The sequence below is a fragment of the Amaranthus tricolor genome, chromosome 13, assembly GCF_026212465.1.
Source record: "Amaranthus tricolor cultivar Red isolate AtriRed21 chromosome 13, ASM2621246v1, whole genome shotgun sequence".
Taxonomy (NCBI): domain Eukaryota; kingdom Viridiplantae; phylum Streptophyta; class Magnoliopsida; order Caryophyllales; family Amaranthaceae; genus Amaranthus; species Amaranthus tricolor.
In genome coordinates, this window is record NC_080059.1 from 12,638,907 (window position 1) to 12,663,893 (window position 24,987).

General features: G+C 33.4%; 1 pseudogene; it reads right to left on the reverse strand.

Annotated features, from left to right (window-relative positions):
- Positions 1 to 11,753: 11,753 nt before the first annotated feature.
- LOC130798061 (NAC transcription factor 56-like) lies at positions 11,754 to 18,291 on the reverse strand (annotated as a pseudogene).
- Between the last annotated feature and the right edge of the window lie 6,696 nt (positions 18,292 to 24,987).

Here is a 24,987-nt window from a genome sequence, read left to right on the forward strand (position 1 = left end):
AGCCTCTTTGTACGAGTTCGGATCATTCACACGCTCCACCTCACTAGCAATAATGAGGGTATAAGCCACATAGTCACACTCCTCTATATACCTTATTTGAGGTATAATTCTCCTCTTTTCTCTTTGAGTGGGCAAAACGGTTTCTTTTTCATATCGAGCATCATCATCAGTTTCATCAATATTAGAAGGCTCCACCTCCTCTTGGGTGTCATCCGATGTACCTACAGTGTTAGTAAGAGTGTTCTCCACAGTAGGAGTAACCAATGCATTTTCATCAAAAACTACATCCCTAGAAGTAATGATCTTTCTAGACTTCTCACACCACACCCTGTATCCCTTTACACCCAAACCATAGCCCATGAAAATACATTTCCTAGCTCTAGGTTCAAGCTTTTCCTCACTCACATGAATATAACCCGGACAACCAAATACTCTAAGATTAGAATAATCAACCGGCGAATTATACCATACCTTCTGTGGGGACTTGAAGTTCAATGCGGAATGTGGAGAACGGTTCACCAAGTAGCATGCCGTAGAAACTGCTTTGGCCCAAAACCTCTTGCTCAACTTAGCTTGTGCGATCATACTCCTAGCCCTTTCCAACAACGTATTGTTCATCCTTTCGGCTACACCATTTTGTTGAGGCCTTCCAACGCATGTTCTATGCCTCACTATACCCTCCTTGGTGTAATATTAAAGAAACTTCTTATCAACAAACTCAAGACCATTGTTTGTTCTCAATGTCTTGATGCTCTTTCCAGTTTTCTTCTCAATCATGGTCTTCCAATCAACAAAGACATCAAATACATCAAATACATCATCTTTGTGCTTGATGAAATAGCACCAAACCTTCCTTGAATAGTCATCAATAAGAGTAAGCAAGTAGTTGCATCCACCAAGTGAAGTCTTCCTAGAAGGCCCCCAAAGATCGGAATGTATATAGTCAAGGACCCCTTGGTGTTGTGGTTTGTCGGCTTGAAATATACTCTCTTATACTTTCCATAAACACAATGTTCACAAAAGCCAAGGTTTCCAAGCTTCTTTCCTCCAAACAAGCCTTGCTTGCTCAACTCATCCATACCTCTCTCACCCATATGACCCAATCTCAAGTGCTAAAGTTTGTTTCTTCATCAGACATAACGCTAGTGGAGACATTCACAGAGCTGGAGATGGTTGAACCCTCTATAGCATACAAACTCCCATTCATCTTCCCCTTCATCACAACTAGTGACCCTCTTATGACTTTCATCACTCTAACTTGACAAGCAATCCTACAACCATTCTTGTCTAAAGTACCCAACAAAATCAAGTTCTTCTTTAACCCAGGAACATGCCTTACATCGGACAAAGTTCTCCCCATACCATCAAACATCTTCATTTGAATACTCCCAACACCGACAACCTTGCAAGTCGCATTGTTGCCCATAGTAACATTTCCTCCATCTACCTTTTCGTAGGTAGTAAAGAAGTCTTTGTTGGGTGTCATATGGAAGGAACATCCGGAATCAAGAATCCACTCATTCTCACCCTTATACTCATGTGTGGCAACTGAAACGCCACCATTAACGCTATCATTCACATAGCTAGCCTCGACATTACTAGAACCCTCCTTAGACCTCTCATCATCATTGGAATGCTTCTTTTTCCACTTTCAACAATCCTTCTTGATGTGACCCTTAAACTTGCAATAGTTGCAAGCCTTGCTCTTATTTGATCCTCTAGACTTTGACCTACTTTTGCCCTTGTTACCACTACTATAAGTAGAAACCTTTTCATTAGCTCTACTCCTCACATACAAGCCATCTTTTGACGTACTAGATGATTTACTTGACAATTGTGTATCAATCAAGTCTCTTTGAGTTAAAGCATTTTTAACATCATCATTACTCGAATTATCTCTACCATAGAGTAAGGTTCACTAAAGTGCTTGTAAGATGGTGGTAATGAACACAACAAATAGATAGCCAAATACTCTTCATCAAGTTTTACATCAATATTTTGCAAATCCATGACAATAGAATAAAATTCATCAAGGTAAGATATTAGGGGTTTACCTTCCTCCAATCGAAGACCGTAAAGTCTACTCTTCAAGAGTAGCCGGTTGGTCACACTCTTTCCCATGTAAAGAGACTCTAACTTCTCCCATATCCCCTAAGAGGTGGTCTCCTTCACAACTTCTCTTAAAACTTCATTTGAGAGACGTGGTTGAATAGCCAACAAAGCCTTTGCATCCATCTCTTCCCATTTCACTTCACTCACTCCAATGGATTTCTTCTCTTCACCTTCAAGAGCTTTATGCACCCCATTTTGTATCAATATTGCCTTTATTTTGACTTGTCACAAGCCAAAATTTACACTCCTATCGAACTTCTCAATATTTAGCTTCATCGAAGACATGTTTCCACAAGTTTTAAACTCTTGAACACTCCCAAACACCACCAAATACCTTAGGCTCTGATACCAATTGTGTAACAGGAACGACAATCTCAATACATAATTAACACTTAATAATAATGTTTAATACAAAATTATTGCGAAAGTCTCAAAATGCCGAACTGTTAAAAACTTTAAATCATAAAAACTGAAACTGTTTAAAACAAAAGTAAAATATTACATCTGATAAGAAATATTGTTTGCTCACAAAAAAAAATACATTATCATCAAGACATCAATAAAGAAACAAAAAACAGCTAAGTTCTTAATAAATAGTAATTGCTGTGGCCTGGATCGGAACCTGAACTAAATCCTGCAAAATGCTGCCATCCATTTCGGATGACAGCGGATTGAATCGGTCAGCGCTTAACACCGAGCATAACTTCTTATCCAGCTCAAAATACGAAAATTATACGCTACATTTACAAAATAATAATTTAAGTATGAACTTATAATTAATTGACACCACCGTATACTTTTACCATATTCTTTTTTTGTTCCATACTTTTAAGTCATTATCGATTCTGACAGAAATACATTATTGTCACTTATATAATTCAGTAATCTTAACCGTACCATGCATCATAGCATCAACACTAATCAAGTTTATCACTGATCAACAAACACATCAATATGACACCTGATATATGTAAGGGTCTGGTTAGGTGATGACCGTAGTCCTAAACCCTAACTGTGGTGGGAGTCGTCACCCCTCCAATACAATTTATGCTCGAGCTCTACAGGATAGGTAGCTAACCCCCTGTCTTACACCACATTTACGTGTCGGCCAACATGCCGGTCCATGGTTCGACATTACCTTACTATCAGGGTCATTCAATCAATATTCTTTCACACAAGTACATCATATTTTTATTACTACAACTTGACTTTGACTTTGATCAAGTTAGGTGATAACCTCTTTTATTTAATAAAATTCTTAATCTTAACGTAAAATTAATCTTTATGTCTTTATACATTCATTATTAAATTTTTACACATTAAATTTTATTTATAACTTTATTTTTAATAGTTCACTAAATTCACACTAATAACTTAATATTCTATTTATAGTCTCCAAATTAATATTTTCGACAAGTAGCTACTAAAATTTATTTCTCTTTGAATAAGTTTTCAAAATCAATATTTCCAACTTTACAATAAATAAAATCTTATTCTCTTAAAAAAAATCAAATATTCTAATTAAAATTCAATTTAAAATGTATCCTTTTTGGATAAGTTTTCAAAATTCAACAAGTTCACCAAAAATCAATATTTCAAGTTTAGAAAAAAACGTAAACTTATTAGGTTTGCAAAAATCAACATTCTAGTTGTAAAACAAATAAAACTTATAACTTCACAAAAATCAATATTTCTAGTTTTAAAACAAGACAAACTTATTTTACAAAAGTCAATATTTCTAATTATAAAACAAGTAGAACTTGTAATCCCACAAAATCAATATTTCACACATAGTTTGAGCGGCAAGTATACAAAAAATATTTTTACATCATTTTACATAAATTTTGGTCAAATAGTTAGCAAATAAAATATTTTGTACTAAATAGTGATTAAAAGTTACTTTTATTATGAAATCTCATATATTCAAGAAAAACAGTTCAATATATAATAACTTATAAAAATTTCTCAAAAATATCTTTTTAAATTGTTATTTTATTATTATTACAAAAATAGTTGTAATAATTTAAAATAGTAAATCAAACTCTTTTTTTCTTTTATAAGATAGTAGTCGAAGGCCTATGAGTGTTTAGGCCCTTTTCACATAAAAGAACGACTTAATTTAATTTATGATACTAAATCCTAGATTTAAATAATTATCATAGCCACTTACAAAAATAAAAACTTTACACAATAACTTAGAAATTTACTATAACCTTAAGGATAAACTTAAATCTCAAAATAAAGTATAATAACAATATTCTTAATATAACCATACTTAATAAAAAAAACTAAGTTCATAAAATAACTTACTACCTTATAAACTAATTTGAAGGCTAACATAAACATATTAATAAAGTTTTAACATAAAAATTCTTAAATATAATAACATTTCTAATGTAACACATAACTCATAAACATATTAGCACTAGTTTATAACATGAATCATACTTAATATTATCAGAATATAATTTTGTACCCAACTTCCTAAACTTGTTCAAAGATTATCAAATTAACATATTAAAAAATACTTTTAGCATACACATGCTTAATATAATCTTGATCATAATTTCATCAAACTAACTTCATACTAAAACATATCAGCATATTTCATACTTTGCATATTATAAAGTAAATATAATGTAAAATTCCATAAAAAAAAGTAGGGTAAGAAGTTATACCATACTAACACCGAGGAGTAGTACTAGGTACTAATATAAGAAATAAGACCCTCCAAAATAGATAATATGCTCCAAAGATAATTAATCCAAACTCCCAAAATAATAATGATCTTCTAAGCTTCTAAAATAATTAAATCCAAACTCCAAAAATAATGATACATTATGTACCTAAAGTAATACCCCAATAATACTCCATAATGATGATGATTTAAGCTAAATAAAGAGTGTTCTAAGCTCCATCTTCTTGAATTTCTTCAACTAATAATAAAGGTATTAAGGTAGTAAGATTTTAATGAAGTGAATATACAAGAAAGAATGTTAGAAAGATTTGATGATGGTGGTGTAAGTGATCTCATGGCTAAGGGGGATATTTATAATGGGTTTGGGCAACTTTGTAGTTCATTAGATTGTATGAAAAAGAGTGTTAGGAATATAGAAGAAGGTTAACTTGTGTAAGTGATTTAGAGTGTGTAAGTGAATGTAATAGAGTTAGAGTGTGTAAGTGAATGTGTAAGAGTTTGGAGTATAAAAGAAGGTTAGCTTGTGTAAGGAAATCGTGATAACTTGTGTAAGTGATGAACATCATGGGTTAATATAGAAAGGATTTTGGTTCATCAAATTTTTGTTCTAGTATGTACAAGTGAATATACTTTAAAATAATGGGTAAATTTGATCCTGAAAACATGTAGTTTACTTAAAAAAATTTGCTTAAACTATACTTAATGTTAATAATAAAAATACGACTCATTTTTATGTAAAAAATAATTAAATCAAAGTTATAAGGTTAAAATAATAAATAGTATGATAGTTTGATTTTGTTGTATTTGATTGTATTAGCCTGATGTTTTGGCTGCTAAAGTTTCTTTGTAAGGCTAGCCGCTGGTTTAACCTTTTGAGGTGTCGCGCCCCTAGGCCCTAGTGTATGATTAAGGGCTTGTTTTGGCCCTTCGGAACTTCGGTTGAGTTGTAACACCTAATTTTGACCTCAGTTGTAATGCTTTGGCTTTTCTCTGACATTTTATAAAATTTACTTTGCCAAAAAAAAAACAGAAAGTTAAAACGTAACGTTTTACAAAACCATGAATATAATAATAAAATTTTACTTTTCGTACTATAAAATAATAAAATAATATTTTAGTGCTTATAAAAAGATTTTTAAAAAAATAATATTTTTTAATTTTAATATTTGAAAGAAATTACAAAATCGAAAAAGATTTAATAATTAAAAATGGGTTGAAATGGATAACCAAAGGATTAGAGATTTGAATTGAAAATTCAGAATAATTAATCGGAAGATTAAGATTAAGAATTTTGAGTCTGTTACAAATTGAAATATTAAATACTCTAGGGTCTAAAGATTCAAACTTTATCCCTAACAACACCCAAGAACTATAGTAGGGGTGTTCTATGTAATGAAACAAATACTTTAATAAACTAGCAATGAAAAACAATAAGAAACAATGCAATAAACAAGGACACAAAGATTTACGAGGTTCACCCAATGTGGGTTACGTCGTAGGTGGTGGTTAGCTTGCTTGTATTATGTGAATAATCAATGGAGTTTTTAAGAACTCATACAATGGAGAGTATTACACTTGGAGAAGAAGAGTAGAGAAAGAGAGGGGTTTGGTTAGAATCTTCTTAGAAATGTGTGTAGGGACTTTTATTTATATTAGAAGCCATATACAAGTGATGAGGCAAAAGCCCATAATAATACAATCCCGTAATAACTTATTGCAAAAGAAACAGGGGCTGATTCTGAAGCTTCGCTCGATTAGTCGAGCCAAATAAGGCTTGGTTGAGCGGATAGTAACCTTGGTCGAGCAACAGATTAGTAGCTCCCTGATTTGGCTGGACATTGCTCGACTGGTCGAGCCAAATGAGCTCTGGTCGAGCGGCTGCACAAGAGGTCGAGCAGATGATCAGAATGCTTCTGATCTACGTGTACCAGTTGCTGTTATCTTGGGCGATCACTTGTAGCTTCCAAATGCCAACATCCAAACACATACAAACCATGGTGCACTTAAGGCACACTACACTCCAACACTAATCTTCATATTTGTCATCATCTTTTACTTTGTGTCTCCGTTGTATGCTAAGGAAAGCAAGTGTGTGTTTGAGATCACAAAGATTGAGTATCTTGGACATTTCAATTCTAAAAAGGGGGTTAGAATAGATCCCAAGCAAATAGAATAAGTTCTTAAATGTGTTATTCCCAAATCCATTAAATGTTTGAGGAGTTTCTTGGGACTTGTTTATAGAAAGTTTATAAGGGGATTTCCAATGAATAAATGATCAGGAGGTCTGAATGATTTACTTAAGAAGGGGGCTTTCAAGTAGAATGGTTTAGCTGAACAAGCCTTTACAAACCTCAAGCACGCCCTAGTATCAGCACTTATCTTAGCCGTTTCCAATCTTTCAAAGACGTTTGTAGTTGAAACAGATGCTTCCAAGGTAGGAATTGGTGCAATACTTATGCAAGACTCTTGTCCTATAGCATATATCAATAGGTCTTTAGGACCCAAATGACAACTCTTATCTGTGTATGAGAAGAAGCTGCTTGCTTAGCTTTTTGTTGTCCAGAAGTGAAAACATAATCTTTTAGGGGCTCATTCCATTATCAAGACAGATCAAAAAGTCTAAACTGGTTGTTAAAACAGAAGATCTCTACTCCATTCCAGATGTTCTGTCTTTCCAAGCTTATGGGTTTTAACTATGAAATACAATACAAAAGTGGATTTGAGAATAAAGTAGCTCATGCTCTATCAAGGGTACAAGGTTCAGAATTTTTACTATTGGCCCTGTACCTAGTCACAGCTGATTTGGAAATCCAATCAAAGTCAGTTTCCATTTGGATGCTTTGCTACTCACTATATACAGAAGATTAGCATTGGAGGAATTGTTCATCACTACTCTCTACTCAATAGACTGTTAAGAAGAAAAGATAAATTGGTTTTAGGGACTATCACCACCCTGAAAAGATCCATCATTGATTGACACCATTCAAGCCCTGAGCATGACATTCTGCTAAAGATGGAACATCAGTGAGGGTAAAAGGATTGTTCTATTGGAAAGGGATGAGTAAAGATATCAAGCAGTTTTGTGAGGAATTGTGTGGTGTGTCAAGCTGCAAAGTACGAATCTATTGCTTCTCCAGGATTACTACAACCTCTAGCCATCCATGATGAAGTTTAGAAAGATGTTTCCATGGATTTTATTACTAGATTGCTTAAATCCATGCCTAAGGAAACTATACTAGTAGTGGTAGACATGTTAAGTAAATATGATCATTTCATTCCCTTCACTCATCCTTTCACGGCTGTGCAAGTGGCTCAGGGTTACTTGGATTATGTTTCCATGCTTCATGAGTGGCTTAGAAGCATTGTTAGTGATAGGGATATTGTTTTTATGAGTCACTTCTGGCAAGCATTGTTTTGAATACAGGTAACTCAATTATGCTTCTCTTTGAAACACCATCCACAAGTGATGGTTAGACTGAGATGATTAATAGATGTCTTGAAATGTACTTAAGGTGTATGTGTGGAAATGAGTCTCAGAATTGGTGTAAATGGTTTCCCCTTGCAAAATGGTGGTACAACACACACTATCATAGTCCCATTAGAATGACCCCCGATGAGGTTGGTCTACAACCAACAACCCCCTCATCACTTGCCTTATCTCTCTAGTAGCTCTGCTATTGATGTTGTGGACAGAAGCCTCCAAAGGAGAGGGCACATGATGCAGTTGGTCAAGCTTCACCTTACAAGGGCACAAGATAGGATGCCAAGTCAAGTAAATAAGTACAGAACAGACAGGGCATTTCAAGTAGATGATTGGGTATGGCTAAAGTTGCAACCCTATAGAGAGACCTCTGTGAATTGGAAAGTAGCCTATAAGTTAAGGTTACCATCAGATGCAAAGACACACAATATTTTCCATGATTCTCGATTTAAACCTTTCAAGTAAATGATTGGGTATGGCTTAACGGTATCAAAGACATGGGTGTTTAAATCTAAGAACCCATTGCTTTAGGACTATATTTGAATTCACAAGCATAGCCTATCATTGATTAAATTTCTTTTTTTATCATAAACTTGCAATAGTTATGGCTAATTGTTAAATAACTAATTTCATATACATTCGGGTTTCAATTTATTTTTGTGCGTAAATGATGATTGTTTGATCCAATTAACTTGGAACGATATGTAGGTAATTGCTTGGTTCAATCTCTACTTGTGTAATTCTTAACTTGAATGATTATTAGATTCAAAATTTACTTTTAACAATAAGTTTCAAGTATGGAAAGGTTTCTTCCTTTCAAATTGTTGAGTGTTTTCTTCAAAATATTATATTCGACACTTATCTTCTTCCTTGTTTGGGATAAACGAAGTTCATCTATGTCATGGATGTTCAAGTAATGAGCAATACATTATTGCTTGTTAGAATTGATAAAAGTAAAAACTTTGAATATGTAAAATGAACCAATTGTAATATGTCAATATTAACAAGCACTGATTCATAGTGTGAGGAATTTATTCTTCTTGGTTAACATATCTTGATCATGACATCACTTTTTTTTTTAAGACTTATCACTGAAATATTTGTGTAGAATTACTGAGTTAATGACTATGATTATGAGTCTATGGCTTTCACCTTGGATTTAAACACTCACTTTCAAATTTCATCAACGTCATCATCAGGGCAATTAAGGAAACAATGGAATATAATCACCATGATTAACTTGTAACAAGTAACAATACTCATTACCCAATTTGGACATAATTGGAAAACTAAGCACCTAATTACTTTAAGGTTTAGAGATTAGAAATTAACAGACTTGCAGTAGAAAGGATAAATTTTGCTAAATCCTGTCTCACTTGATTTCACAATAACTATTGGAGTAGCACATAACTCGATCAAAGATGAGAAATCATAAAGAATACCCGCCATATGATGGAACCTATTGCAAAATCACGACACCATTTTTGTACTCGGAGCTAGACATGAACACAAGTTGGACTGGCACACTGGCGACTCAGTGACAGCCTTTCAACAGCCATAGTGAGCTAGAGGCGGCCAAATTCAACTTTGACAATGACATGGCACGACACAGATACCATTGTGCCCGTCCGCCATTTTATAAATAATTATTACAAAGAAAAAAAAAAGTACATTTGATAACTTTAATAATTCTAATAATAATAATTAATGGAAATATTGCATTGACAACATGGCATGGCCTGTGTGCTTGTGTCATGGCACAAGCCATTGTTTTCTCAACTTTAACATGGCATGAGACCATGGTTATTACGATTTTACAATTTAAAAATAAGCGAGCGATTCAAATCGTAAGTTGGTAAAATTTTACGTTTCTAACTAAAATAAAATTTGTAGAAGTAGAATCATAACACGATTCTACGATCCTACGATTTAACGATTCGATTCTATAAATTTTCTTAATTTTTAAAAATTAATTTCTTCATTAGTATGAAGATTTAAACTAATTATTATATATTTTTCTATTTCACTCTTTAAAATGAAGTAAATGAAACTTTAATTATTGAACTTAAACTTTAAGGTGAATAATTATGACTACATAGCAAATTTAAGTTTATTGTAGAATATTACGATTCCACGATTCGATTCTATCGATTCCTTTCTACTGGTCTGAACGATTCCAATTAAAATTCCAATTTTAACAACTTTGCATGAGACGACCAATTACTGTATTTGGCCAGCCAAGGACCAGCCTCCTAGGCACGTGACTCGCTCCAAGCCTCCAATGCGGCACACAGCGTCAAGGGCCTCACAGCCTAGCACAATGCCCATGTCTACTCACAACAAAGAAAGACAGAAAGCTATGATGTGCAAATTTTATTTAACCGCAACCGTACAGTGTATGTGTAGTCGCAAGTCGAACACAAGGAAGCGAGGACAAGAAACTTGCTAATTTCTACTAATTATAGTGCTTAAGGAGAAAAATGTTTGATTGGTTTTGGTCTAACAAACTAAAAATGCAATGAAAAAATGGTTTGAACTATATGATGAAAAAATCAAGGGTAAATTCTTGTATGATCAAACTCTCATTAGTATCTATGAAATATCGGATAAATTGTGAGATTAAATATGATCTTGTTAATCTCAAACTCTTACTCTGTTGATTACTATTAGATTTAGGCCCTACTAATTTAATTCCCACACGCTAGTTTTATTGAACGAATTAATAAGAATTTAACTAAAATTTACCCTAAAGCAAAATTGATCCTAATCTCACACGCTAGTTCTATTGACTAGTCAAACAAAGCATATTTAATTTAGGGTTAATTGGCACAATTTAACCACTTTGATTCTAATTTCATAGACACTTTCAATTATCAATCATATTTGAATTAAAGGTTCAAACCCTAACCCTAGAAAATGAATCTACTCACTATTCATAATAAAAACAATAAATAAAACTTTAGAATGAAACTAAGTATGATAAAAGATGATACAATTAAAGATCCAAGAGACAAAAATATGAAGAACAATACTGCTTTTAATAAACGACAATTTCTAGGAAATACAATTAAATTTTGACCAGAAAAGATTAAACTAATATAATTTTGATAAAGAAAGATTAAACTAATAATGAGAAAGTAAATCAAAGGCAAGAAATTAAAAGCTTACCAGAATGAAAATGGTGTTCAAATAGAGAGGAAGATAAAGGAGGAAGAAGGAGAAGAGGGTTCTAGTCTTCCTTCTTGTGCTCCTCAAAGGAGGCTTTTATTAATTGCCCCTTATTAACCACTAAATAAATCCTAAGAAGTTAATTAAAATAAAGATAAAGTAAAATAATACACAATTTAAGTGACAAAAAAAAACACTGCACGGAATCCAAAAGAAAAAGCCTAGTCGGCGTTCACATCTAGGATAAGGAAGCCAAGTCGCTTTTTTGGCTGACAATTTCAACAAACTTCAAACGGTCGTCATTTTTTTGCTTGGTTGTCGAAATTAGGCATATAATATACCGTTAAAAAGCTCTTGAAGTCTACTTTCCAATGTCGCAACATTAATGCGATCTTTCTATCAAAAGTCATGACCAAAAGAGTAGACATGTATCAAATTTTACCTTAAAACTTTTGCGTTATAAACTTTTGTTCATTTTCTTTGTAGAACATTTTCACCTGAGCTAAAACCTCCTTAATAAACTCCGTCATCATTAAAACCATAAGAATTATGCTTAAAACATTCAAAACCACTCAAAATCAACATGAATAACCAAAACGAGTAAAGAAGCATAAATCTTAAAAATAATCACGGAATTACTAACGACCATCATTAAGAAGTATAAAATGATATAAATAAGTGCAAATAATTACGCTTATCAAGCTACAACAAATACAATAAAGATCCGATTCACAGCCTAATTTACATCATTTTCAAAAGCAATTTCCAACTAACAGAAATATGAACAAAGCATCCATTGACGAATGCGAGCTTCGTGAAGTAAATAGATCTTCCACCATTGTGATCAATACCCCCGATTAGCATGTCCCGAGGTTGCCTGTTAAAGATACTGGAGAAAAATCTGCACATTCAACATTAAATTGAGTTGAACCTCATTATTGAAAAAAAAATGAGATGCAGTTATATACATATACTAACCTTTAACAAGTAAACACATTCTGCCATGACATCGTCGAACTTGGTTTTGATGTACATTAATAATGATACTGTATGATTTTCGAAACAGAATCTTGATTACATTACCAACTTTTTATTGTTGTTTACAGGGGTCTAATTCAGCCATACCGAGAATGGAGTTCACCAATGTAAATTTCGGTTTTAATCCCGCCTCAGACGCTCAGTGTCAGAAGTAGCAGCATAAAGGTCTAGTATTAGAAAGCAATATGATTTCCTTCAACAAAGCTTCAATAGCAGTCACTGAGCCATTTCATACAATGGTTATTGCACTTTTGTCAAACCAACTCTAAATAATCTCCTTCTCGGATACAAGCTAAATGTTGAACAGTCAAAGAGTCCACCAGCAAGTCAGAAATTACAACGTGCTCCGGTGATTTCACCTAATATTACATGTAAGAGAATAAGACTTCTTGGGAAAATAGGTAAACACTATGATTCAAGAAATAGAAATATCAGAAAAACTAATTAGCTAAGTACAAATAAAGCTATGCCTTTTTACAAATATGTTCACAAACATTCCCTTAAATAATATTTAGCCAAATAGAGTGAGTACTTCAATTATGGCTTTCTACTGGCTAAGGGTAATGGGGCATGGCCATAGAGATATGACTATAGAGTGAGATATGAACTAGGAAGAGTGAATAGAGTGAGATATGAACTAGGAAGAGTTATTGTTTAGATTGTTTGCGACGGTAAAAAAGTAGAGAAAATATGGGAATGAAAATAAGAGATAGGATGAAAGCAGGACTTGGAAATAGGAAAGGAGTGTAGACAAGTAAACACAGCACTTGAAAGGGAATTAAGATGACAATTTTCTTGATAACCCAAAACCAAACAACTCTTGGTACTTTAGCCTTTATGTATGGAAAGACTTAAAGCATAAAAATTATCTGTAGGTCAATTAACTCAATATTAGTGTCACATGATTCGGCAATCTCCTTGTGAATCGAAGAACTCGTACTATGGTTTTGAGCTATTTTTGATCTATTTTGAGCGAATCGCAAATTCGTGATTCAAAATTAGCTAGTGAATTATGTTACACTGCTCAATACAGTAAATAATCAACAAAAAAGAGACATGAGCTTGCATTCCCAAGATTAAGCTGCATGACAAATAAATAACCTTAAAGGTACAACATAATATTTAGTTGCTTGCCCAAATCATAGCTGAAAAATCGAAACATCTCACATATCTAATTAGCCAACCATAAGAGTATTTCACATCACCAATTTCCCGTTGTTAATGAAAATACATAGCTAAAATCAAGAAACCGGAATAAAACCAACATCTCAATTAATAATCTGAATAAAAATTAAAGTGCAAAATATTGGCCAAAACCATGATACCCCTTGAACAGTTAGACCAGCTTAAAACACGTTTCTTTACACCTTTAAGATGCGTGTAAAATCAGTACACTATTTTAGAAACCTTTACGACGAGGCCTTATTTTTGCACTCTGCCCCATCCCTCTCTCAAAATGTTTTTAGACGATTGATGAGGCCATCATCAGCCAGAAGAAAAAGGAAGATAAAATCAAAGGAGGGCAAAGCCAAGAACCTTTAATTATCCAGGAAAGTAAAAGAGTGAGAAGAGCTAATCAAATGATCCTTGCTTCGCCATTAAACATGTTCCAAGGTTTAAAACTTCTATGTGCCCTCAACTAGCTTAAAATATTGAACAGAAATCAGATCATGGTTTTCTTCACTAACTTCATATTGATTTTATTAGGAACCGTTGCATGGTTTTGCTTCACTTACACTGAAGCTGTCTGCGTGTTAATACAAATATGTTTTACAAATATTGCAAAACAATTTCGGTAACCAAAATATGATTTTCGTCAGCTTGATAACATGTTAAGATATTGCATTCAAGGAAAGGAGAAATCACCAGATTGTTGGGCTCAGTCTCTTCAATCAAATCTGATGGGTGACCTAAAACCTTATCGTTAACATAGTCAGAGCGAGGTGTTTTATCTTCAGCCAGAGCAGATATAGTGGTTCCATCATGTTGAATACCAATGTGACGTACAGTTGCAATGCTTTCTCTGGCACATGAACATAAAGCATGTTCTGAAACGCTGTTTCTACCACATGGTTTGACAAACACACGGCACACAACAAAGGAGTCCTGCAATGTGGAAATAATGAAGATATCAAAATTTATAAAGTAAAACTGTACTCCCTCTTTTCTGGTGAGTTTGTTTCACTTTCTCATTTGGGCCATGTCAATGAGCTTGCATTTCACTATTTCAAGATGTTGGTCCTCTCATCTCTCCCTATCTCTCTTTTCCCTAAGTGCTTTCCCTGGTTCTCGTCAGAGTCTCCTTTAAAAGCAATTGCATGTAATGGAGAAAATTCACTCGGCTTTTACAACTTGGATGATTTCCCAATAATCTCCCCTAGATCATACGTCATTAGGAAAAGGGATCATACTTCTGCAATGCACATATGTTCATATACCTGATCCATGATAGGCCTCTATTTTCACCGATGCCCGAGAGATCTTCCACATTGACATGATATAACACTTGAACAAGACATTTAACCAACACATAACATAAATATATGCAAGCACCACAAGCAGCAAGATTCTCATCATGACATTCTCGGTCTTTAAAAATCAGAAACAGTCAATAACTCGATACATGCAGCAATCTACTAAAAGTACTCAATTTATAGATCAACAATACTTAGCAACTTGATATGACGAATATAACAGGATATGCGAAATAAAACTACAACTATCAAAAAGGAAAAATCCTTGGCTCATTAAGATCACATGATGTACAAAACCTCTTCAAAATTTTTAGTGTTCATGGTTAAAAACACTTTGACATTGCAGCATTGTGTTGACTAACCTGAGTAAAATTTAAGTGTTCATGCCTAGAAAATTCACTACGCCTGAGTAAATATCTTTCCTTAGTTCCCTTTACCTAGTGCTTCACATCACTAATATGGCTACCCCTTGCACAATCTCTTTCCATATCTATTCTCTATTTACAACCCAAAAAGCAAATTTATTAGATACAAATATTATCATCTTAAAACTTTCAGTGATATAAAATGACTAAGAATACTTCTGTTGAAGCGGGGCATTGTGTTCATTAAAGAACTAAAGCAGGTTTAAGAAATTCACTGTATTTACGTAAGTTCCTTCTCTTTCCCTCCAGCTTCACATCACTAATTTGGGTGCCATCTTTAACTTATTTTGTTATTATCTCTAGTCTGCATTTATAACCCAGATAGCAATTCAATCTGATACCAAATAGCACCATCTTAGTTTCTTATGGCATCTTACTTTTTCTGACAGCAAAAGAAATTTTTTTATTGGTTTTGTAACTCTCTCCCTCTTTCTCTCCCCTCATTATTTTCCTCTAGTTATCTTGTTGCATCTCAAAAACAGTTGAACAGATAACAAATAGCCATTAACCATTTCCTCCATTTTCCTTTCTTCTACCAAGTACATAGTTACCCTTTCCAACCTCTCTTAACTCACCCCAATCTATTTGTGTACATAGTTTCCGTCAGTATAAAGCTTGTTGACAAAACACATCATTTATTCAATACAACATTGTCTTATTCCGACTAAGATCTTCATTGATTACCACTACTCTGATCACATTTAACTAGACATTGATTGAAAATCTCCAGCTTGAAAACCCACATTTCAATTAAAAAAGTAAACTTTGAATAAATTACTAGAGATAGCATTTTCGTTCAAGGTTAATTCCATAGTTGTCTACTTAGACATTATATACTAGGTCAATTAACGAAAACACATCACTTACAACAAAATGAAATTCATTTGATCTGAGATTGAATTCTTCTTGGTATATCAATGAGAAGGCGGTAAATTTGTGTTATTACTAGAAAAACATATCCAAATTGGCAGATTAAACCCAAATGAAACAATCAACTAGAATATCCAAGTTGCAGGTGGCAAGACAACCAATTTGAACCAAGCCGCAACTTCCAAACTACTAGCTCATTCGATTCCATTACTGATCAACAAAAAGAACAAAGTAAGGGATAATGGTGTTTCAAAGTTGATAGGGACTGGGGTTTGGGGTTTGGGTTGACCAATTGAAGTGGGCACGCAATGGAGAATGGTGTGAGCAAAAATGAAGGTTTCAATGTTAATGAAGACCATATAGTGGGCATCAATGGAGACTAATTTCAAAGCAACAATGGGTTTTCAAGGTTGATGATGATATAGGAGCCACTAATGAGTATCAATGGAGAATGTGGGGGAAGAAGTTTTGAGCATTAATGGAGATTGGAGTTTGGCAATAATAGAAGAACAATAACTTCTATTAATTTGGTTTTATTCCTTTAAATTTATTATCAACACTTCCAATATAAAAAACATTTACGTAAACAGCAGGTAACTACCCAATAACAAAACTACCACCAAAGTTCAACCCACTGAGGGCAATTTAGTTCTTTTAAGAAGAGGCAAAGTTGAGATCAACCGAAACAAATTTTCCTAAATTTTTATAGGTCACAAACTCTTGAAGGAAAATTTTCCGTTAAATTATTCCGCCTCCAAGTTGTTCCAACTTCTAAATGATATGGTTTACTGAAAAAGGAAAAGAAATCACATTATCGTTCTCTTTTTATTCCTTCCATCAACATCTACATTAGATTACATTATATAATATTAAATTACATTACATTAACCCAATGCCATTAAGTGAAATCATGCTCCATTTAATTTCCTCCTCTTCAAATCCTCCTCGCCAAACACAATGTCTAGGTGAAATCTCAAACCTTTAAGACAAGAATCCAACCATCTTATCCAAGAAAACAAACCTATGACCCTAAACTTCAACGTTACCATCCTTTGCTAAACTTTCAAAACACGAAAGGGCACATTTATAGCTGAAAGAAACCTTTCAGTTTTCAGAGGTATCAATCTTGCTAAACAACCTTCTGTTTTCTAAAACATTCCAATAAATTGATCAATACATCAAACTTGTAGTTCGAACATGTTGCACAACACTATCACAAAAAGTGACATTAAAAATATGATCTAAAAGCGCAATTGAGCAGCATAGACATTCAAATAAACAAAGAGACAACAATAATTCCCCAAAACAATGGATATAACCCTAATTAATAAAATTGAATTGAACCCAAAAGAAAAAAAACAATCCCAAAAGTAAAAGGAAAGCAAATACCTTAAGATTACTGATGAGTGCATACTCATACATAACCCAATCAGTCCTAACAGCAGCTTTTCCATGAAACTTCTCCATATAGAAAATGAAAGATTTCCTTCGACCCAAAACGACTTTTCCACCATTACCAATAACATCTTTACCCTTATCCTTCATCTTCCAAAACCCGAAACCCGCTTTTCTTCAGCTTTTTCTCTCTTCACTACTATTAACCCTTTCAGTGTAGCAATACCAATGACGCTTTCTTCCCCTAAAACCGAACCTAAAACAAGTGAATACAGGGAGTTCAAAAGGGTTGAAATTGTAAAGATTGATCTCTTTAATGGTGTCATAGAAATTGGGATTTAAACCTACAGAAGAAGATAATTGCAATGGTAATGGTGTGTTTTTCTTATAAGGTAAATAGTAATGTAAAAGCTCTTCCTCTGATGGGTAGAATCGGCAAACGGAAGGTAAGGACGTCCCATTTGGGTCTCCCATTCATTAGAGGGTTTTTTCTCGACCAGGAGAAACATAACTAGAAAGAGAACTCAGCAGACGTTGGAGTGTGAACGCTATTTATAGGCAAATTTCAAATGAAGCGTAATGAAGATGAATTTTACTACTACTTCCTCCATTTTATAATACTACTTCCTCCGTAACGGAAGCACTTCTTAAAGCCTTTTTATTACTCCTCCAAGACCAACTCACACATTACACGATGTTTTTTCTAACTTTTTTCTTCTAAATTTTATCTCTTTAATTTCTCTTTAAATTATTTTTCTACTAGATTCTCTCCACTTAGTGATGGCCATGGAGCGGGTTACCCGGAACCGAACTGATCCCGAACCGCTTGAAACCGTCCCGGAACCGAAACTGTTCGCGACAGGTTCCGACCGGCCCGAACTGCGGAACCGAGAAACCGCCGGAAAAAAAGTTGCGGGAAGCGTAAAACCGCCTGAACCGGACCAAAGAACCGCGGGTCGGTTCACCCGGACCACAGGTTCCAAGGAACCGCCCCAGAATCGGGGACCAGACCGGACCGGTTCACCCGGCCCAACAGTTCCTTGGAATCGAAACCGGGCGGTTCACCCGGCCCAGCGGTTCTTTGGAACTAGTCAAAAACTAGCCATTGGGAATTTTTTGTGTAAATACTCCACACTTTCAATCATTTTCATTCACAATTCATCTCTTCTCCTACTCTCTCTACTTAATTACTTGATTACTTAATTACGCAAACGCAATTATTCTCTTAATTACATAATTCTTTTAATTAATTCTTAATTACATAATTAGTCTTTTAATGATTTATTTATTTCTTAATTCCATTATTATTTTAATATTATCATATCTTCTTTTTTAAAAAAAGCCTCTAAAAAAGTTAATAAAGTGGCAAAATCATTGGGAGGTTCTAGCTCCAAAAGAAAGGTCACTTCAACTCTGTCGATATCAACAACACCTTCAGTTAGTAATTATAATTTTGAACCAAATTATCCAGAATGGTACGACCAAGAATTACACGATTATGCAGAAGAAGTGGAAAGAGAAATGCAAATGGAAGAAGAACAAGAACAAGAAGAGGAACCAACAACCCCTATTGGGATACATAGATCTCGACAGTCATCAACGAGATCACATGAAGAACAACTACAACAACAACAACAATAAAGACAAGCTCGTGGTAAATGAGTTAATTTCCAAAGTATCGGTTAGTTTTATAATTTTATTCTTCAAATTGATTAAATTTTAAATTATTATTTATTTATATATTGTGGTATTTGAGTATATCTTTATATTTAAATTTAGATGAAGATGAACTAGTAAGACAACCTTTGCCGGCAATGCCACCTCCTAGTGGTAGAACTGTTTCACATGTGTGGTCGTATTTTACAAAAGAACCAACCAACAATCCGGATGTTTTCTTATGCACTTGTCAAATTTGTGAAAGTCAAGGGGTAAAGCCTTAGTTTCATACAATTTCAGCAGAGGTAAATACTTTTTAAGTTTTTATACATACATGATATTTATATTTTGTAAATCAAGAATGTATTAAAAATTCGTTTATTGTGTTTTGTGAATACGTGTTAGGTGGTGGTACGGGATCTTTTAACAAATATTTTTTCATATGTTTACGAACCAAACGTCCACTTAGTAATAAGTGAATGTAATACTATTTTTTATCATCTTCTTAAACATTCGCATGATGATACTAATATATTTTTAAAGTCGATTCTTGCAGATATGATGGACAAGTAGAAGACGTATTTTACTGATTTTCCTTTTATTTATAGAATTGCGACAATTTTAGACCCATATTTTAAGATGAAAATCCTTATTCAAGTAATTGGATTTTACTACCAATCATTAGATCGCTCGCCTAGTGATGTACATAATTATGTTAGAAATTGTAAATAACTTTTAGCAGAACTTTATGATTACTATTCTAGTGTATATAACCCAAGTCGCAATACATCTAGGCGTGCTAGCATCTCGGGCACGTCCCACTTATTATAATCTCGTAATAGCTAACATAATAAGCCAAGATGATAGTTTTGTAAGACCATCTTCTTCCTCACCCTCCGCTTGATATTTAGAACTACATAATTATCTTAAACATCACTTTGAAATTGACCAGGTAGCTATAATATTTTAAAATGGTGGAAACAAAAATCTATAAAATTTTCCATATTATCGAGAATTGCAAAGGATATCCTTGCAATTTCTGCTTCTACAATTGCGTCGGATTCTGCTTTTAGTACAGGTAGAAGAGTTCAAGATGAAAAGAGATCTCGTCTTGCTCCACATACTATTTAAATATGTGTTTGCAAGAAAGATTGGGATCAAGCGGAGCTCCGAACACAAGGACTCAAGAACGATGATGATCAACACGATGATGATCCATGGATACATCTGCATCATCGTCAGCGGAAGCATCTAACCAACAAGATGATGATGACGAAGACGAATAGGATCATGAATATCGGACAATGATCAATCAACATTCAACAACTACAAATAAAAGGTATGACAAAGAACTACGTGGGCTTTGATTCCTTCAGGATACGTAGGCAGCTTAGTATTTCTTCAGGTACTAGGTTCAAATCCATTTTCTCCCTCTTTTTTTATTAATCATTTTTATCGTTTCTTATTAATTTATTTTTTTCCTTCTTTTTAGTAAATATTTTGATAACGATGACAAGCAATGAATTTCGCTAATAATCAAGTAATCATCAAAGGTACGTCCGCATTATTATAGTATTTTTATATTATATTTAAAGGAAAAATAAGAATGAAACCGATGATCCGACCCGCCCGACTCAAGAGTTGGAATCGCCTCATAACCGCCAAGGAACTGTTTGGAACCGCCCGGAACCGAAACCGAAACCGAAACGTTCAAATCAGGTTCCACATGGAACCAAAATCGGGTGGAACCGAAACCAGATGGAACCGGAACGGAACCGGCCCAACCCGGACCGTGGCCATCACTATATCCACTCAATCTCAATTAAAATTAATTATCTATATATCAAATGTGAAAGTTAATAAACATTGAAAATGACAAAATAACCAATTCTAGCAATTTTTTGGAAATTTTTCTAAATTAATCATTGTAAAAAATAATTTATTGAATTTATAATCATTTATTATCTTATATTTAATGAATTTGAAATTAAAAATTGTATTAAATAATTCTTTTAAAAGAGATCAAATCACACAAAATATGTAACTATATCTAGGTACAATCGCACAAATTGGTATTTGAAGTTGGTAATATGACCTATTTGAAGTTGGTGTTATAAGCTATTGAGTCGGTAATATAACCTATTAGAGTTGGTTTTATAACCTATTAAAGTTGGCTATAATATCAACTCTAATAGGTTAAAATGTCAACTCCAAATACCAACTTTAATAAATTATAATACCAAATCTAATAGGTTATAATACCTACTTCAATAGGTTATTATACCAGCTTCAAATAGGTTATAATACAACCTCCAAATACAAATTTTAAGAGGTTATAAAACCAACTCCAAATGCCAACTTTAATAGATTATAATACCAACTTCAATAGATTATAACATCAACTTTAATAGGTTATAACACCAACTTTAATAAGTTTTTAGGTTTTTCTCTTTTCTTTGATTGTTGGATCTGGGCCTGGAGAGTCATTTCTTATAAAGACGATCTCTCAGGAGAAGCACTGCTCGTTCATGGATGCAATGGAGCACTACCTTCTAATACCTTCTAAGTGCAGTTTTGAAAGAACCACGCAATGAATGGTGTGACAATTTTAGGTGTGAAACACTATTATAAATTATTTTAGAATTTTAAATCTAGCAATTAACTTTAGTGAAAGAAATTCAAAAAATATAGTCTTTCCATTTCAATGACTTTATTTCATTTTATTTGGGCGCAAAGTTTAAGAAAGTGGAAAGAACTACCATAAGTAAGGATAATATTGTAAAAAGGGCATAACAAATAAGAAAATGATACAATGAGTGAAATGAACAAATAAGAAAATGATACAATGAGTGAAATGAAAAAATAAGAAAATAAGACTAAGTTATTAAAATGTAGGGAGTACATTTTAAGATGATTATCAAGCAAAAGTAGCTTATAAGTAGATTTTAAAAATTGAATTTGATTTATAGCTTAATTATTTTACTTTAAATTAAATAGTTATAAAAAATAAAATTTCTTAAAAGAATATGTGCGTGCGTAACACCTACCTACCATCGGACACTAAGCTCATAGACCCAGAATCGACCCGAACCCTTTAAATCCAAAAATAAGTGAATTTAAACCGTTAAATTATGATCGACTTGAAACTAGACCCTTAGGATCCAATATGTCCATCCTTGAATAAGGGATAAATTTCACTTAAGTAGTTATATAAGTTATAATTTTCACGCACCACAACAGACATGCAACGTGGCAATTAATAGGTTCAGAACAGGAAATATTTTTTAGGATTATATAAAGTTCTAATATAAACCATTATTTAATATTTGTTATAAGCTTAGGGTTATCATTAAAAGATTTCAAAACAGACCCGATGATCCGATATCCACCCGACTCTGAAATCGAACCCGATTTAACCCGACTTAAAAATGGATTTACAATTAAGTAAAAACTAATGTAGACGTAAAACCCAATTTTAAACTGACACGAAACCCCTAACCCAAAATTGACCCAAAGACTCGAATGAAAACCTCTAATTATCATATTTTCTTCATTAATTTGGTGTGCAAATTTTATTTAACCGCAAGCGCACGGTGTATGTGTAGATGCGGGTCAAACACAAGGAAGTTAGGCCAAGAAACTTGCTAATCTCTACTAATTATATTGCTTGAAGGGAATAATGTTTTGTTGGTTGTTTAACTAACAAACTAATAGTGCAATGAAAACATGGATTTAAACTATATGATGAAAAGATCTAGGGTGTCGGGAATCCCCTAAATTTTTGTATGATCAAACTCTTATTAGTGTCTATGAAATGTCAAATTAATTATGTGATTAAATATGATCTTATTAATCTCAAACTCTCGCTCTGTTGATTAACTATTAGATTTAAATCCTATTAATTCAATTCTAACACGCTAGTTTTATTGAACGAATTAATAAGAATTTAACTAAAATTTACCCTAAAACAAAGTTGAATCTAATCTCACACTCTAGTTCTATTGACTAATCCAACAAACCATATTTAATTTAGGGTTAGTGACATAATTCAATCACTTTAATCGTAATTTCATAGACACATTCAATCATCAAATCATACTTGAATTATAGGTTCAAACCCTAACCCTGGAAAATAGATCTATTCATGGTGGAAGCGATAAATACAAACCCTAAGATGATACGAAACATGAATAAAAGTGAAAGCAATAATTAAAATAAGAGAAACACAAATAATGAACCAAGAGACAATTGATGAAGAACGAAACTAATAATTATTAAAGGATGATTTATGACAATAATTAAAGTTCACTAATGAAAGATTAAACTAGTACAGGAAATTTAAAACAAAGAAAATTAAATACTAAAAAAGACTTACAATTCTTCAAAGGAGGATTAATGGTAGACTTAGTGAAGAACTAAATCAAAAGTAAAACTAATGGAAAATGATTAAAAGGAAGTTTAAAGGATGAAGGAAGAAGAAAGAGGAAACCGTAATCAGTTATTAAGGGCTTATTTATACTAATTAAGAAATTAACCTAAAACTTAATGAGAAAACCACCGGCACGTGACACTCAGCAACAGGCGATGAGTCGTTGCTCCTGAGAGGCAACTCGTCACATACTCTCTACCTGCAAAAATCGACTTCAGAAACAAAGCGGCGAGTCGTAGCATTCAGGCGACTACTCATCGCTTTTCTACTGACTAGCAAACTTTTAACAGCCGTCATTTCATGGTCTGTTGTCGGAATTGGACATATGATATATCGTTGGAAAGCTCTTGAAGTCTACTTTCCAATGCCGTGAACCTTGCATCAATACGATTTTTCTATCAAAAGTTATGACCAAAAGAGTGAGCGTGTATTAAATTTCACCTCAAAACTTTTGCATTTTAAACACTTTTCTACTCTTTTGCCCATCTTCATTGTAAATAACGGAGCAATAATCTCCTTAATAAACTCCATTATCATTAAAACCATAAGAATTATGCTTAAAACAATTAAAACCGCTCAAAATCATCATGAAGCAAAATGGATAAAGTAACATAAATGTTCAAAATAAGCACGAAATTACTAATAATAACCATCATTAAAGAGTATAAAATGACATAAATAAGTACAAATAATTACATTTATCAATTTTATTATTTATTAAATAATATTTTCAATATATCTTACTACTATTCTCATGTAAAAGATTGTACAATGCTTAATTTACGTAAACATTTCATACGCAAACATCAAATGTACAAAGGGTATATGACATTACTAACAGTAACAATGATAGTAACGGTAACAGTAACCAGAACCATAATAATAAAAATAATAATATCATAGGGGTCTCGCATGTTGCCGGCACATCCACTCAAGCATCTTTATCATGAAGGTAGACGCAAACTAGGCTATTCTCCTTCTATTTAACTAGCTTCATGATAAAAAGCTTGAGTGGATGTGATTAGAGGCTCGCCTTTTGCCGGGTCTCCTCATGGGCTGTTGGTGCTTCTTTAGTCAATACCGCTGAAAAAAGAGGAAGAAATACACAGCAAAATATGACGAAAATGGCTATAAATTCACCCTATTTGTTTTTTCCACCTTTAGAGAGTTAAGTGAAGACACGCTTGACTAGTTATCAAAGATCCCATCGTTTTTTTTTAAGTAACTCAAGTAGCACTAAA